The following is a 17,905-nucleotide window of genomic DNA, read 5'->3' on the forward strand; positions in this document are numbered from 1 at the left end:
AGCCGTGCTCGTTCCCGCAATACTCGTAGTACGAGGCGGCGTAGCTACTCACAGTCTGCGAGAGGCTGGTCAGCGAAGCGGAGATAAGGCGGATGTAAGGGATAGGCGCGGCCCTGCGCGGCGCGATAGAGGCAGATTTTCCTGGTGGCTGTGGCGACGCAACGACAGCTCACACGGCCTTGAGCGGCCGCAGTGTGCGGAGATGCGCGCCGCGAGCTGGGCGCTGCTTCTGCAGCTGCTCCTGCTGCGGCTGGCCGCGGCGGCTGCTCAGGAGGCTGACTACGACTACGACGTGTCGCAGCATCAGAACTGCGTGCCGTTAGGCTCCCGCACGGTGGAGATTCGGTGCAAGTTAGAAGACGATAGCGTGGCCGTGTGCCGCGGTCGAGACTGGGAGGAATCAGACGACGTTCCGACGCTGCGCATAGGCCTTCGCGACGCCGGTGTCGTCTCCTGCGCCTCTCTGTTGACAATCGAGAGGGGCAGCTACCCAATCTGTTACGAGCGTCTCAGCTTCCGCAACTTCACCGTTGGCTGGGCTGAAATTTACTCTGATGACACTTCAGAGGACTGGTGAGTGCTGCCGTCTCTGATGTATCGCATGCCTTCATTTCTGTATTGTCAGCTACTCCTCAAGGGCATTTTACACGTTGAAACTAACAAGGGACACCCTGAGTGCGAGGTCGTAAGTTCAGTATTAAGTAAGATTCGTCTGAAAGTGATGTGTTAATAATTATGACAGGAAAAACATTAGCTGCTAATGACTCACCATGTGGATCAGGAGAGCGACAGAAAATAGTTGCCCGGAAAGTGCAGAGATCAACCTTCTTATGGGCTGTATGTATTACACTTCCCAAAATGGACATCGTCGACATTCAAGAAATTTTCAAAACAAAGCTTTAACTTGCACTATGAACACCGAACGAAAAATGGCACGCCACAGTAGTCGCAAATGTTCGCACCATCAAAATTTAAAGCGAACTCCTGGGGAATCACAAACCGCGTATGAGGTTCAGCTAGGTATCCACTCTTAACGGATGCATATAGCACCATGTCAGTGTGACGAGGTGATGAAAATGATGGAATGGTATGGCAAGCAACGGAATGAGAAACATTCTGTCGTGGAGCTTATCGTGACTGGCTATCCTTAAAGGCGTAGCCGCAGATAGTGCGACAACATGCTGTCTAGACAAGGGAAAACAAACATCCAGAGGTTGAATTGGTCTTGTGCTTCCAGGTAGTATGAATTGCATTGTCACACATTTTCAGGAGGGATAGTTTGCTCTAAGGAAATATGATTTTTATGCGCAGACCAGGAATCCAGGAAAACCAAGTTATTTAGATCAGCTATTGACCAAAAGCAGTGCTCATACCATATTTACAGTTCTCTTACGCCCATTTTCCCACTCTTCCTTGCTGTGACGTAATTATTCCCTACTGCTCTTGCAAGGCCACGCACACGAGAAAGAATCGTAAGGGGCACAGCACCTCCAACTTCTCACACCGTAATAAATAACTTTGTATCCAATTTGCCATCCAGATTAACAGTCGCCATAATTGTAAACAAATGCGTAAAGGCACTGATGTTAATCAATCATGAAACAACTCGTTTGGTATCTCTAATTTCCAGGGTTCCTTTCAAATGCATTTCCTCTTCAAATATCGATTGGTCGGAGTTGAAAACAGATTCCTTACCGAATAATGGGATAAGTTTGTTTATCTCATATATAAATTTTCGGGCCGATTCCACAGTTTGCTGTACATCGTCAAGCTGATGCTTTGTTTGAAATTTTATCTTATGTTTTTCAATTCTGTAGTTTACAGCTATGCAACCATCCACTGCTTCCTTGAAATTGCTGTAATCTTTATCGAGCGCAAACTGGTGTGCATGACGTAGTAGGAAACTGTCATGCACATCCCGTAAATTGCATCGAATATCTTTGAATCATGCAAATACTAGTTTTTGGAACAAGTGCGCCTCGTCGTCTCTTGGATATCCGTAATTTTTCTTATGCACAACGCCGTCATATTGCTGCGCACATATTCGATACATGTTCATAATTGCTTTTTAACTATGGAGCAGATGATCTTCAATGTATGTAATTATGTTTCGTACCAGATCCTTGAACAGCGACTGTCATTTACTACGTTTTACTGGAGAAGGTGTTTGTGTCTCCCTCTCCGACAAGGACGTTGAACTACGTGGCTCGCCATCTGTTTCTACAGCAATCCCACTTGATAAGCACGTATCATCATCTGTAACTACTGATGTAGGATGCCTACACAGCCGGTCGTATAGGACAGCACACATTCCACTGACTCATCTTGCAGAAACGCTAACATTTCATCTGCCACTTCTTTCTCACTCTGCGTAATTCTTCGGTTTCTTTCTGACGAAATGTCAACGTCGGCAACTGTTGTAGATATAATGTAATGTCTACTTTCTTTATCGTTTCCACTATTCTGCTTTGTATCAACACCACTAGCGCCGTAGCACTGCTGTGAGTTACTCGTCGACTAAGAAGTTCAACTACGCTGCGGAGCCTCATACTGTGCTCACACTTGGAACACCGCCAGCCCCGCCCCCTTTTGCCATTAGCAGCCAATATTGTGGCTGCTTGGTAGACAATATGTGGGGCGTCGAATGCCGTGAACATCATCAGCCTTTTGTGACGTCGTACTCAAGGGCTTCCTTGTTAAGTTTCGAAACTGTGCTGCCGGCCACTGCCCATGCGCGGCGCGCCGTGGCGAAAACCGTTGACGACACTATTCAGTTTCGCGACCTTCCAACTATCGCGACATGAAACCGTCAGTTGCATGTGTTTTTAGGCCGGCCAGAGTGGCCGAGCGGTTCTAGGCGCTACAGTCTGGAACCGCGCGACCGCTACGGTTGCAGGTTCGAATCCTTCCTCGGCCATGGATGTGTGATGTCCTTAGGTTAGTTAGGTTTAATTAGTTATAAGTTCTAGGGGACTGATGACCTCAGCAGTTAAGTCCCATAGTGCTCAGAGCCATTTGAACCATTTTGCATTCGTTTTTGGGTTAGGTGGCGTGTCAATAAATGCGACATAAACTAGGAAAGAGAGAAAATTGTTCGCTTATGGGCAGTTACACTATGCATAGATGCTTGCGGGACGGTATTCATGATCATTACAAGAATACAGTGTGACGCTGTACTGTACCTGAGAAAGTTCTTCGTAATATGATGATAGAAAGATTCAAGTTGTTGGCGTCATTGAGCAAAAGAGATACTGGAAGAAACAACAAGCCATCTAAGATCAATAAAGGTCCATATTTGCAATTAAAAATTGTGTAGTTGTCCTCAGATCAGTACGAAATCATCCGAAGATACTGACGAAATAGACAGCTTGAGTAAAACAGATTGTACAATTACGGACGTTGCCCACAGGTGGAGTTAATGTTGAAAATATAAAGTACAAAAATTAATGTCTGAAAGGCGGAGAAAAGCAAGTTCCGAAATAGGTGTCATAACAAATATTTGGCGCAGATTTACCGATTGTGGAGTTTGGTTCACGACATGGGTACTGTGGTAACGAATGAGAATCTCCACTTAGGAAAAGAAACGCAATGTGATCCACAGTTTCAGTTTCCATGTTAATGCTTTTCCCGTTCAGTATTTTTATTCTTAACGCATTTAAAATAGAGATCATTGAATTGTTCTGACGTCATTCTTAGTTGGATTAAGTAGCTTCTGGAGTCTTGCACAATAGTTTCTTTCAACAAATTCGCTGAACACCAGAGCTGATGTCTCCCCTTTGTCGAGTCACGTATTCCAAGATGTTAGTTCCTTTTCTTTCGTACCGGTTTCAAGTATACAAGCATGAAGTCCGCCACTACTAATTTAACTGCCCAGGTTTCATTTATGAAATAACGATGGCGCGGCGTGACACACATGTCGGAACGGAAGCGTACACTGACGGCACCGGGTTTAAGAAATTACTGTCACAACTCTGTTTTCAAGAAACGAGTTCCGGGATCTCGTGTGTCTGCGTAAATCAGGTTTTTACGAGGGTCATTTCATAAACAATGTTTGGATTAGGGATGGACGATACTACACATTCGTGTATTAAACACGCACGATGTATAGTATCTATGCATCGAACTGAGCCATTGTATTGTTACAGCTTCGATATATTCGAAGCATCGAAGCATTTTATTCGATGCATCGAGGTGGTGAACCTACTAGATTATTTGTTGTTTTGTCTTAAATCATTTTCGTCTTCTGAAAGGTCGCACGGATATTCGTTCGTTTCATGAATCGGAGCGTAACTATCACTTGAACAGACACTAGTGGCCAAATCTTCATGCGTCAGGCCAGGAAGAAGGTGAGACGCAAAATCGTGAAGGATACATAGGTGCTGAATTTTGGTACTTCTTTCACCTACTTCTCGTTCCGGTATCTTTACTCTAAAGTACAAACTGTTTTTAAGTCGCAAACGTTTAGTTCTAAGTAATTCGTTTTGAAAAGTTGTTGAGGTACACTTTGTTCGTTGTAAAACTAACGTAGGTGTAAACATTACACCACATACCCTTCCCCAGTGTCATTTACGTGATCGCATCAAACATTTCGCATAATTCAGAGCTTTAAATAACCACGATCCATTGTGTACAGTCACTTGCAGCTGTAACAGCTGTACATCAAATGAAATTTATGCGTAATTCGTAAACACGATGAACGACAGACAAATAAAAATTCTACAGGCGTTTTTCAGTATTACTTATAAAACGGAAGTAACACAGTAAAACTCCGTCATTACGTTTCGCATGCGACCAGACGAAATAATACACCCAAACTGACAGCACTCAGAACAAAAAACTTGTGGCAAACACAGTGCAATTCTTATGCAGTAGGTATTCAGTGCAGGTTCAAATGGCTCTGAGCACTATGGGACTTAACAGCTATGGTCATCAGTCCCCTAGAACTTAGAACTACTTAAACCCAACTAACCTAAGGACAACACACAACACCCATATTCAGTGCAGGAAGGAGCTTATTAATCATTACCACAGTGTAATAAGAAGCAGTCAAATGAATAGGAGACACACGGAAAAGACAATGGACGGTCGATGCTCTCGTGGAAAAGTGTTTGCGATTGCCTCTGCAACCACTATGGTACCCAGGCGTGCACATCTTCGTCCGTAGCAAGTCGGCAGCCACGAATGTCATTTTCAGGGCTCCAAAGTATGGAAATCGCATGGGGAGAGATCGGGACTATATGCAGTATGTGTGTTTCCCAGAGTACTCTAAACAAACTTAGCAACATGTGGACGCTCTCGTTTTGACCTGAGTTCCTCTTATACGTACGCTAAAGGCATAACTTACAGGCAACAGCCTGTAGTTTCTTAACCCTTCCATTTCTGGATCCGAAGTCTTTCGACATTCTGGTCTTGAGGGGGGGGGGGGGGGGGCGATGGTTGACTAACACCTGCCCACCTGAGAACGTGGACTCTTCTCATTGCTGTCTCTTCTGTACAGCCCGCATCTCGTGGTCGTGCGGTAGCGTTCTCGCTTCCCACGCCCGGGTTCCCGGGTTCGATTCCCGGCGGGGTCAGGGATTTTCTCTGTCTCGTGATTGCTGGGTGTTGTGTGCTGTCCTTAGGTTAGTTAGGTTCAAGTAGTTCTAAGTTCTAGGGGACTGATGACCATAGATGTTAAGTCCCATAGTGCTCAGAGCCATTTGAATTTTCTTCTGTACATGGTGTGGCGCCGCTGTCTTCGCGCAGCTTAGTTGCTGGCAAAATCGTTCATTATCAGGAATCAGTTATCATATGCGTTGCCATCAAACGTATGTCGAAAGAGGAAAACACGGAAGCAAACATAACACTGAAAGGCTGTGCTACTTCCAGAACGATGCGGAAGGACGTATTTTACTTTGGCTGATCATTTCTTTTGTGACCACTTTTGAGTACTCTAGTGACAAACTGTCGCTTTTGAACGCCTGTATTTTTCGAATTAAATGGTTATACTGACGTAATCTGTTAATATAGTCGCTTACAAACTCGCTAAGCCTGGCTTATAAGTCATGATTTTTGTAAACCCTCGTCGCCAGTTTTGTAAAGGCCTCGTCGCTACTGCTGTGGAGGCCGAGTTGCCAGTGTTGTTACGGTAGGCCCAGTTTGTCAGTTCATGAAACGGCTTCTGGTACAGTACACTGCTAAGACAATTTCTCCTTGCCACTATTACACAATTGTGGAGGAGGAGGATATTAGTGTTTAACGTCCCGTCGACAACGAGGTCGTTAGAGACGGAGCGCAAGCTCGGGTGAGGGAAGGATGGGGTAGGAAATCGGCCGTGCCCTTTCAAAGGAACCATCCCGGCATTTGCCTGAAGCGATTTAGGGAAATCACGGAAAACCTAAATCAGGATGGCCGGAGACGGGATTGAACCGTCGTCCTCCCGAATGCGAGTCCAATGTGCTAACCACTGCGCCACCTCGCTCGGTACACAGTTGTGCCTCTCGGTCAGACTAGCATAGGTTCTACTACACTCCAACAATTTTAACAAAGTCACACAATGAGTTAAAATCTTTACTTATCACCGTGACTTGTCGAATAATGAAGTCTGCAACCATGATTGTAATATAACACAAATAAAAGGCCCTCAATGACTCAGTGCAAATAGGTAAACTCCACAGTACAAAGCAAATGCAATTTACAACAACTGTCTATTCACATCTAAGAGTTCACTAAACGACGTTGCCAGCCAAGTAAGCCCTGGACGATGATCTATAACCAAGTGGGCGATAGCTACTTTTCTATCTTCCGAGTAGGCTTCAGTAAGTTGTCATCCGGTCATTGGCGGATTGTACTCGGCCGGCAATTGGCCGAGGCGAAGTTGATATCTTTATCCTCAGCGCCGCCCTTGGCGCTGGTGGATGTCGCGCAAGTGGCGAGTTTCTATGGCACTGGCATCAGCTCGCATCTTTGCGCCTGTAGTGCTTTTGCCCTGGTTCTGTCTTGTTCAGACGACACAACAATGTGTTCACAACGAAACCCCCCACTGCCCTCCACCCTCCACTACTGTTGGGCCCTCCCCAACCACGCAATCCGTGTAGGTATAGGCTGTTGAGAATGTACGGCTGCCATCTGCATGTTACGGCCAACACATTCAGCCGGCCGGGGTGGCCGAGCGTTTCTAGGCGCTACAGTCTGGAACCGCACGACCGCTACGGTCGCAGGTTCGAATCCTGCCTCGGGCATGGATGTGTGTGATGTCTTTAGGTTAGTTAGGTTCTAGGGGACTGATGACCTTAGAAGTTAAGTCCCATAGTGCTCAGAGCCATTTGAACCATTTTGAACCACATTAACTTGTATGTTTCGCAGGCCAGGTATGGCCCCTGCTTCACCTAGGACGTAGTTGTGTAAACAAAAGAGACGAGGTACGATGTACCGTCAAGCCGCCAACGGTCGCCACAGCGTACAGGGGAGCCAGTCTCGCCACCATGTGGCGTGCGGGTCGCAGCACACAGCGCTGCTGACGCTAAAGTTACGTTGTGCAAGACGCGACAGTTGGCTGCGACTGCGACGCTGCCCCCTCCTCTTTTCCCACCCTGGCAGACGGCGACACGGCCGCAACACGACTGGAGTCGTCGCCGTTTCCCAAGCTCCGGTCGGCGGCGGCGGATTCAAATACATAAGAAAAATGAGAATTCCGATTTTCTTGCTGTAAAAAATACTGTATGTTAATGCAACAAAGTTACATCGGCTCCCAGAGTTAGTTTTTCGATACAGATTCTCCTTTTACTTTAAAAAATTGAAAAGTATCTCTTCCGGTTTTGCGTGTTTTTTTCGCTGTATATTACTTCTCTATCAATTGTGAGGAAAGTAAAAGGCACAAAAAATTGATGTTTGCGTATCTTACAGTTTCACATCACAGCTTGAGAATGAGGTGTCTATTTTTCCGATATTCGTCACAGTTATCCCGATACTTAATTTACAAGTAACCTACTGCATAAAATTTGAATTGTGTACAGTGAAAAATGTGGTCGCTGGATACTTTACGTATGGTTCACGTTAGGTCATACATCTTTGCCGATGAAAAGAAGCTAACATATCGAAATTATTTTTTAAGTTGAGATCAGATTGATATCGATCTCCGTTTCCGAGATTTGAGCTCATATATCTCCGGGAGCGTCGCGACTAGCCGCCAGTTCTGTCGACGCGCAACGAGAATCGTGTGGTCATCACACGATAGAGAATGCATTTGTTTTGTTTCGCTGACACATTTGGACCTAATGAAACCATTTTATGTCATATTCCTCCGGTATGAGTTACTAATATTTCTCCATATGCTCTTGACAATTTCATTTAAAATGCCACGAAACGTAGGTTTCTTAAAGCCAAGTGATCAAGCAGAACCCATTTTCTTGGTTTTGCTGAGGCATCTGAACCTGTTCCAAGCTTTCTTTCTCGTTTATTTCTCTGATACGAGTCCCGAATATTCCTCCATCTGTTTTTGCACATTTCACCTAAAATTCCAATGAAAGGTAAGTTTATTAACAATAAGCGCACGCTAGCTTCATTGCATTGTTTCAAGTTCTTGACAACAAGATAGGGTTACACCTTAAACATCTCTAGAATTTTGATTCTGAACGTCTACAGTATACACTGGCAGAAATGTGGAAGAAATAATGTCCGCGCTTGTTCACAAAATTTCCTCAAATTATACTTGTCAGTTTCTCCCATGCAGAAACTTTTGGAACAAGCTAAGGCAACTTTCATAGCCGACTGAATCTTTATTCCCATCGAAATGAACTTCCATATTCTTGTATTCTGACAGCATACATCGTTATGGATGGCATCAACATTTAATCCATTTAATCTTGCCAAGCTGCACTCAAAAGATGACTCCAGGATTTACAAAAGACGAATTTCAATTGTGAACTGTGTCAGACCAGAAGGGCCTTGTAAAACAGTAGTGCACTTTTGGCACAAGTTTTTTGAGCACCATCTTCTACCAATGAATTGAAGTGAATGTGACAAATTACTTATTGCAGCATACTGTTTGCGCAATCTGTTGAGAAACGCCTTCCTCAAAAACGAACATCTATTGATTACAGAAAGCTGTACAACAATCTGGTGGTGGTTTTTCACAACTAGAAGGTATCATCAAGACACCAATCTACCGTTTACTTTCAAAGTGAAGGTATTGTAAAATGTAACTTTCTCGTTGTACGTTAGATTGTTCATTTTATAATGTATTTGCCGTTTTCAATTTTTATCGTCACAAAAAAGAGTAATGCGAAAATTGACCTTCAAGTTCATTTTCATCATTCTAATTCTACATCTGCATGGATTATACTGATTTTCATAACAGGCCTGAAAAATTTGCATTAATGGGAAAATATTATATATTTCACTCACCTGCCAGTTTCAACTGTGCACCAATTTCTTCCCAAATTCTGTCTCTGAACATAGTGTCTCTATATTTAGGGTTCTTCAAATCGTAAAGGCAAGGCTGTTGCGAGACCAGCTCACAGAGCATCACATCCTGTGAGTGGCTCATTTCAGTTTTCCTTGACTGGCTCGACATCTTTCTCGCAGCCGTACGTCTTTGTGTCGTGCGACTTCTGTCGCAACACTGCTCACTGGTGCAGTGCTGCGACAGCTGCCGCAACAGTCGCGCGTCGCATCCCAAACTCGAACTGCGCATGCGCCAGCGGACAACTTCTGACGTCACGTAGCGACCCGTCGCAGTCGCTAGTGTGCGTCGCGTCTTGGACAACGTACCTTTAAGGTACCTTTTCGCATTACTCTTTTTTGTGACGATAAAAATTGAAAACGGCAAATACATTATAAAATGAACAATCTAACGTACAACGAGAAAGTTACATTTTACAATACCTTCACTTTGAAAGTAAACGGTAGATTGGTGTCTTGATGATACCTTCTAGTTGTGAAAAACCACCACCAGATTGTTGTACAGCTTTCTGTAATCAATAGATGTTCGTTTTTGAGGAAGGCGTTTCTCAACAGATTGCGCAAACAGTATGCTGCAATAAGTAATTTGTCACATTCACTTCAATTCATTGGTAGAAGATGGTGCTCAAAAAACTTGTGCCAAAAGTGCACTACTGTTTTACAAGGCCCTTCTGGTCTGACACAGTTCACAATTGAAATTCGTCTTTTGTAAATCCTGGAGTCATCTTTTGAGTGCAGCTTGGCAAGATTAAATGGATTAAATGTTGATGCCATCCATAACGATGTATGCTGTCAGAATACAAGAATATGGAAGTTCATTTCGATGGGAATAAAGATTCAGTCGGCTATGAAAGTTGCCTTAGCTTGTTCCAAAAGTTTCTGCATGGGAGAAACTGACAAGTATAATTTGAGGAAATTTTGTGAACAAGCGCGGACATTATTTCTTCCACATTTCTGCCAGTGTATACTGTAGACGTTCAGAATCAAAATTCTAGAGATGTTTAAGGTGTAACCCTATCTTGTTGTCAAGAACTTGAAACAATGCAATGAAGCTAGCGTGCGCTTATTGTTAATAAACTTACCTTTCATTGGAATTTTAGGTGAAATGTGCAAAAACAGATGGAGGAATATTCGGGACTCGTATCAGAGAAATAAACGAGAAAGAAAGCTTGGAACAGGTTCAGATGCCTCAGCAAAACCAAGAAAATGGGTTCTGCTTGATCACTTGGCTTTAAGAAACCTACGTTTCGTGGCATTTTAAATGAAATTGTCAAGAGCATATGGAGAAATATTAGTAACTCATACCGGAGGAATATGACATAAAATGGTTTCATTAGGTCCAAATGTGTCAGCGAAACAAAACAAATGCATTCTCTATCGTGTGATGACCACACGATTCTCGTTGCGCGTCGACAGAACTGGCGGCTAGTCGCGACGCTCACTGAGATATATGAGCCCAAATCTCGGAAACGGAGATCGATATCAATCTGATCTCAACTTAAAAAATAATTTCGATATGTTAGCTTCTTTTCATCGGCAAAGATGTATGACCTAACGTGAACCATACGTAAAGTAGCCAGCGACCACATTTTTCACTGTACACAATTCAAATTTTATGCAGTAGGTTACTTGTAAATTAAGTATCGGGATATCTGTGGCGAATATCGGAAAAATAGACACCTCATTATCAAGCTGTGATGTGAAACTGTAAGATACGCAAACATCAATTTTTTGTGCCTTTTACTTTCCTCACAATTGATTGAGAAGTAATATACAGCGAAAAAAACACGCAAAACCGGAAGAGATACTTTTCAATTTTTTAAAGTAAAAGGAGAATCTGTATCGAAAAACTAACTCTGGGAGCCGATGTAACTTTGTTGCATTAACATACAGTATTTTTTACAGCAAGAAAATCGGAATTCTTATTTTTCTTATGTATGTACTTAGGCTGACGCTGCACAAGCGAGGGTGGACCCTCGGCTTGATCAGGAAGCTCTAGCGCTGGTGCGCTTCGCCTTCCTCGTGGCGGTGTGGCGAGTGGAGTGGTGGCGGTAGGGAATGACATGACGGTGTGCATATGCTTTTTTTTTAAAATATCCAAAGAAGACAGGAGAGTGAGAGAGAGAGACAGTAGAAGTGGAGGAAAACGAAAGGCCTCATGTGGCTAGCGCGATGGTGGGTATTTTTTTTTTTTTTTTTTTGAAAGAGAAAAGAATAGTAGAAGGGGCAGTAAGACAAGCAGGAAAACGAAAGGCTCAATTGACGAGCCGGTCTTTTAATGGGATTGGAGAGAAGAAGCAGAAGAGAGAATGAGAGGAAAAGAAGATCAGAAAAATGAAGGCCAACCTAGCCAGTCGCTGACACGGACGGTGAGGCAGACACGAGTAGAATGAGGGGTGGGAGAACCAATAAGGGGGAGGGGAGCGGTCCCGGGAGGGGGAGAGTCTATGGAGGGAGTGGAGGACTAGAACAAGGAGGGAAAGAAGGACGAGAGAACGTGGAAGAGGCGTGGAGCAGCTGGCAGGGAGGGGGGGAGAAAGAAAGGAAGGGAACATGGGGAGTGAGGAGGGGAGGGGAGAAGGAGCGAACAGGGATCAGTGGGCAAGGAGGTCAGGCCATCGGGTGGTGGCCAGGTGATGGAGGCGGGTGCCAAGGGAAAGGATGAGAGGATTGGCAGATTGGCAGGAGTGGTGGTGAAAGGAAACGGCAGAGGAGCATACACGGTCGTGAAGGAGGGGGATACCAGCAAGCAAATGAAGTTAGCAGGTTGGGAAACGGTACGGGAGGCGGAGGGCAAGCCGGAGAGCACGGTTCTGCATCGTCTGGAGATGGTGGAGATGTGTAGGGGCGGCATTGCCCCACACAACTGAAGCATATTCGAGGATGGGGCGGATCAGGGACGTGTAGAGGAGGACGCCAAGATGCTGGGGAAGGGAGGAAGATGGACTGATGAAAGGATAGAGCTGACCGAGGCGCCCCAAGGCCTTGCGCCGTATGTCCTCAATGTGGGGACGCCAGGTGACGGCCCTGTCCAGGGTGACCCCCAGATATTTGGTGGTCCCTGCCCATGTGGCGTGCGTACCAAGGACAGTGACGGGGGGGGGGGGGGGTAATTGATGGGCTACCAGCGCTGACACATGATGAGCGCCTGTGTTTTGACAGGGTTAAAGGCGAGGCGCCATTTTCTGGCATACTCCACGAGAGTGTCGATGGCAGATTGAAGATTTTGTCGGAGGAGGGCCTTGCTCCGGGAGCGAGCATAGACCACTGTATCATCGGCATACAGGGCAAGATGAACCCACGGAACGGTGGGCGTGTCGGCTGTGAAAAGGCTGTAGAGGACAGGGCCAAGCACACTCCCTTGCAGGACACCTGCCCTGATGCGCCTCTTGGTGGAGGTACCTCCCGGAATCTGGACATGGAAAGTGTGGCCTTCAAGGTAGGTGGCGATGAAACGGGCATGGGAGGTGGAGAAGTCGTGGTCAAAGAGCTTATACAGCAGACCCTCATACCAGACTGAGTCGAAGGCCCGGGAGACGTCGAGGAAGATGGCCCCGAAGTACTCCTGACGCTCGATGGCATCCAGTGCCTCCTCGATGAGGTGGAGGAGCTGGTGCATGGTGGCATGGCCACGGCGGAAGCCAAATTGAACATGAGGAGCACGCGCTCCCGGACGACATGGATAAGGACTCGCTTTAGATACAGCCACTCAAACAGCTTGGAGAGGGCGGGAAGGAGGCTGATGGGACGATAACTGGAAGGGGAGCGAGGGTCTTTACCAGGTTTAGGGATGGCGATTACCTCCGCATGTTTCCAAGTGGAAGGGAATTGCCCGGTGGAGAGGATGGAATTGAAGGCGGAGATAAGGAGGGTGGGGGAAACTGTTTGAGAAGCTGGTTGGTCATGGTGTCAGGGCCGCCAGCTTCCCGAGGATGGAGGTACCGAAGCTCCTGGGCAACCTCCTCATCCGTGATGGGGGTGATTACGTCGTCAGGGTCATGGGTGCCAAGGAACTGGTGGATTCGGGTTGTGACCATGCGGACATGGGTGGGGTCGATGGGGTCATCGACTGTCGTGAAGCTACATGCAAAAACATCAGCCAAGGCGTTGACCTTACCATCAGGATCGCACACAGCCTCAGCACCGACCAGGAGGGGGGGAATATGGGGACGCTTACAGAGGAACTGGGAGACCAGGCGCCAGGCAGATGCTTCACGGAGGTTGAGGGTGGAAAGCTTTGCCTCCCAGGCTTCGTTGCGATGGGCTTGAATAGCGGCCCATATCTCGCGTTGCATGCGGTTCATGTGGCGCTTGGTGGCAGGGTCGCAGGTGCGTTGCCAGTCACGGATGGCCCGGTTTTAGCAGTGATGAGGGCATGGATGGCCGGGGGTAGAGGGCACAAGTGGGATGGCGGATGAGGGGGATGGGGAGGGGTGGCAGCAACAGCAGCAGCTACGGCGGCGGTGGATGCCATTGGCATTCCAGACGAGGATGGTGAGGCCATGGAGTCTAACAGCCATGACAGGGGGTGGGGGAGGGTGGCGGTGATGGGGGAGAGGGAGTGGGAAAGGGCGGCTGCAATTTGTTGGGGAATGGAATGTAGGAGGGCGTCAAGGGCCCCAGTGATCGCAGAGGTCAAAGCATCCACGACACTGTAGATAAGGAGCAGGGGCGAACGGGGCTTGCGGGGGGTCGGGAGAAGGGGGGAGGTGGTCAGGAGGGGGAATGGGGGCGGCGAGGAGGGGGGATGGGGAGGGGTGGGAAGTTGGCGGGAGATGGGGGGGCGGGAGGGAAGATGGGCCATGAGGACTGGACCATGCAGGTGGACCTGCAGAACCAACCCTGTGGCGCTCCACAGTGGAAGGGGCCGCAGAGCGTCGCTGATGGACGCAAAACGCCTTAATTTTGGGACAGCCCTGGTAGTTGCCTGTGTGGGCGCCGCCACAGCGAGCACAGGTGGGGGGGACATCTCGAGGCTTAGAACAGGAGGTGGATTCATGGCCACCGGCACACTTGACACAGCATACCACTCGAGTGCAATCACTTGCATAGTGCGCCAGGCCCTGGCACCGGTAGCAAATGAGGATGAGGCGCCGGGAACGGGGTTTCTCCATGGTGACCGAACAATGGTCGATGGTGGTTAGAGTGAGGAGGACACTATTTGCCGGTGTGTCGTCGGTGCGGGGAGAGACGACATGGGAGATGACAGCAGGGGTGATATTGAGGGCAAGCAAAGCCTCCCGGAGGTCGGCGGCGGCATGTTAGAAAGGGAGGCCGCAGACAACAACCCGGAGCCGCCTCAACCTTTGTGGGGAGGTGGAGCAGCCGATGTTCTGGGCACTAAAGACATGGAGGACCTTCACGAGGTCGGAGGGGGATTGTAGGTAAAGGCTGTAGAGGTCTTCACCAGTATGCTTCACGCGGAAGTCAGATTCAGTGATATGGGTGGTGAGGTTACGGAGATTAGTGTAGGGTTCAGAATATTCTACCAGAATGGGAGGGGGCGGCGGAGGTTTGGGGCGGGAGGGCTGGGAAGGGGGGGGGGGGGGAGGAGTGTCTGCCGCGCCGTCAGAAATCGGTGCAAACTGGTTTTGCACCGGGACGGTCGGCGGCGCGGTAATGCGGCGGCAGGGCGCTGTCTTGCGGGGAACGGTGAATCCCTCCGCGTCAGATGCTGCCTTCTGCTTCTTGCCCCGTGCAGCGGCGGTGGGGGCGGCTTCGGAGTCGGAAGAGGCCGCAGCAGGTTTCCTCTTGCGGGACTCCTGCTCGACCTGCATGGTGGCGTCTGCGTCGTCGGTGGCAGCGGCGTGAGGGTACAGAAACCGCCGAGCTCCCAAAGTGGGGTCAAACTGGTACTCCCCCTCCTCCGCAGCGTCACGGAGGGCGCTGAGATGTTCCTCCAGGCCCTCCGCGATGTCGCTGTCGTCCATGAAGCCATCAAGCAATCCTGCCTTTGCCTCGGCGCGCGCGGGCTGGTCCCACGTGAAGGGGGCCCTGACGCGCCATGTGCCCTATCTACTCGCCTAAGGGCGGCGGCATCGATTCCTGAATCGATGCCACATCGCCCAGAAGTGTCAGCAGTAGAGGACGGCGTCGGCGGCAAGCCGCCAGCGGAAGAGGCAGCACTCTCAGGCGAAGGTCAAGAGTCCAAGGAACGAGCCATCTCAGAATCCGGTTGAATGGGCCGGGTTGTCGTTGGTGTGGGGCCGGATGGGGCCGCTGACGAAGCTAGCTCCGCCAGGCGGCGATCCGCCACACCCTCAGCTCCAGAACACGCATCAGTCGCAAGTGACATCGCAGCTCGGAATCACACAGCGCTGCAGTCGCGGGCATTAATTTACATCCGCGTGCTCACGTAATACGACGCATGCAGCCTTTTGCAGGCGTGCACATGAGTCGGCGCTCCGCCCACAGAGAGACAGTTAGGTCTCGAGCTCCGAGCAGCCAATAGCCGTCTCGAGTCTCCGCTACGGACACCGCCTGTAGCTGCCACGTCGCTGCCCGCTAAGGTGGCGTGCCGCCCTCCCCATGTCCCGAGACACGTCCAACGCGCTCCCGCCAGCCGCTCCGAGGACACCGCTGCGTGTTGTTCGTTGTGACTGCTCCCGCCACCTCGTGGGACCGTGTACCTTGCTACTCACAAGTTGACTGCTTACGAGACCCCAGCCTCGTGCGGCTGTATCGTTACCAGCAGACTGCCTAGGAGCTCTCAGCCTGATAGGACCGCGTCGTCCAAAACCTGCTGCTCATCAAAAGACTGCAGCAGCCTCATGGGACTGTGTCGTCGTTTATCTTCCCTGCTCCTCAATACACTGGCTGTTCTCAAGTTTCATAGACGTTATTCTCAGAGGTTGTATTTACAAGGGAAGGTCACGACGTTGGGATCACAGATTTACTCTAAACTTTGTACACCTTTAGTAGGGCTGGCCGGTGTGGCCAAGCGGTTCTAGGCGCTTCAGAATGGAACCGCGCTGCTGCTACGGTCGCAAGTTCGAATCCTGCCTCGGTCATGGATGTGTGTGGATGTCCTTAGGTTAGTTACGTTTACTTAGTTTTAAGTCTAGGGGACTGCTGACCTCAGATGTCAGGTCCCATAGTGCTCAGAGCCATTTGAACCTTTAGTAGGCCATTAGAACAACATAATTTGCAAGTAGTAAGGTGCATTATTCTGGCAATTCCTAGATAATCACAAGAGAAGTTTCCCCTTCCATTATGTAACTTACTTATCTGTGCGAAGGTGCCAACCGTAGAAGTCATTGTGGTCAAATGGTTAGCGTTCGCGCTTTGCTGGAGGGTCTTAGACGAAGCACCGGTGCCGGCCGCTGGTGGCCGAGTGGTTCTAGGCGCTCCAGTCCGGAACCGCGCGACTGCTACGGTCGCAGGTTCGAATCCTGCCTTGTGCGTGGATGTGTGTGATGTCCTTAGGTTAGTGAGGGTTACGTAGTTCTAAGTTCTAGGGGGGTGATGACCTCAGATGTTAAGTCCCATAGTACTCAGAGCCATTTGAACCATTTTGAAGTACCGGTTCGACTCCTGCTAACATTTATTTTTTAATATATATTTTTCATCATTGGTCACATTAGTTAATTTATATGACATTAGAGACGTAGCGTAACGAAAAACAACACGTGTATCTACATGAAGTGTTAATTTATATTTTCCATGTCTGCATGACATACACCACCGTGCAACGTATGATGTCGAGAGCACATCCGACGAGTAATCGTACATTACTGTTGTGGTCTGGCACATTGTGACTTACTATGTTACTGATTGTGAATAACGTCGTTCACATTCTTATTTACCGATATTCGACTTGGGCTTTCCAAGCCTGTTCCTCGTCTTTGAAAATTTAATTACAAATAGTAAATATTCAAATAACATATGAAATTCACAACAGCTTCATGAAAATGCACGTGTTTTTTAATTATATTACCTCTCAAATGTCATATTAATTAAATAATGAGACAAGTGATGAAAAAATATAGATAAAAAAATGTTAGCGGGATTCGAATCATCGCTTTGTCCACGGCCCTCTTGCTAAGAGCCAAAGCTAACAATTTTTTAAAATCTCATTTTGTTCGTTAATGTTGTTTGGATTTGTTTGGTGTGGCCGTCCCATCACACCCGTTCGTGTTCATCGTTGATCCAATCACTCAGTTTTTTTTAATACAAGGAGCAGCTAACCCTCTGACCGAACACGCTGAACTACCGTGCCAGCAATCATTTGATCATAACTACTCCTTACGGCTGGAAGCCTCGCAGAGACACATGAGGTGCGTAACAGACGTGCAGGACTTCTCTTGCGCTTTTCTCGGATTTGCCAGATTAGTGCACCATACTACTTGCACATTATATTGTTTTCATGGCCTGCTAAAGGTGTACGTAGTTTGACGTAAATCCGTGACTCCAGCGTCGAGGCCACCCCTTGTTAGCTGTTGTCATAAACGGTTGTTCCTGCAAA

At 47.9% G+C, this 17,905-nt stretch overlaps 1 protein-coding gene across 1 annotated transcript in view; it reads left to right on the top strand.

The window, feature by feature from the left end:
• The first annotated feature begins 237 nt into the window (after window positions 1-237).
• Window positions 238-17,905, top strand: part of LOC124595270 (toll-like receptor 4) — a 104,649-nt gene continuing 86,981 nt past the window's right edge. Inside the window, exon 1 of the mRNA XM_047133945.1 lies at window positions 238-573. The gene's annotated coding sequence lies outside the window, so the exon portion shown is untranslated. The remainder of the gene's footprint in view (window positions 574-17,905) is intronic.

This window comes from Schistocerca americana, chromosome 2 (assembly GCF_021461395.2).
Source record: "Schistocerca americana isolate TAMUIC-IGC-003095 chromosome 2, iqSchAmer2.1, whole genome shotgun sequence".
NCBI lineage: Eukaryota > Metazoa > Arthropoda > Insecta > Orthoptera > Acrididae > Schistocerca > Schistocerca americana.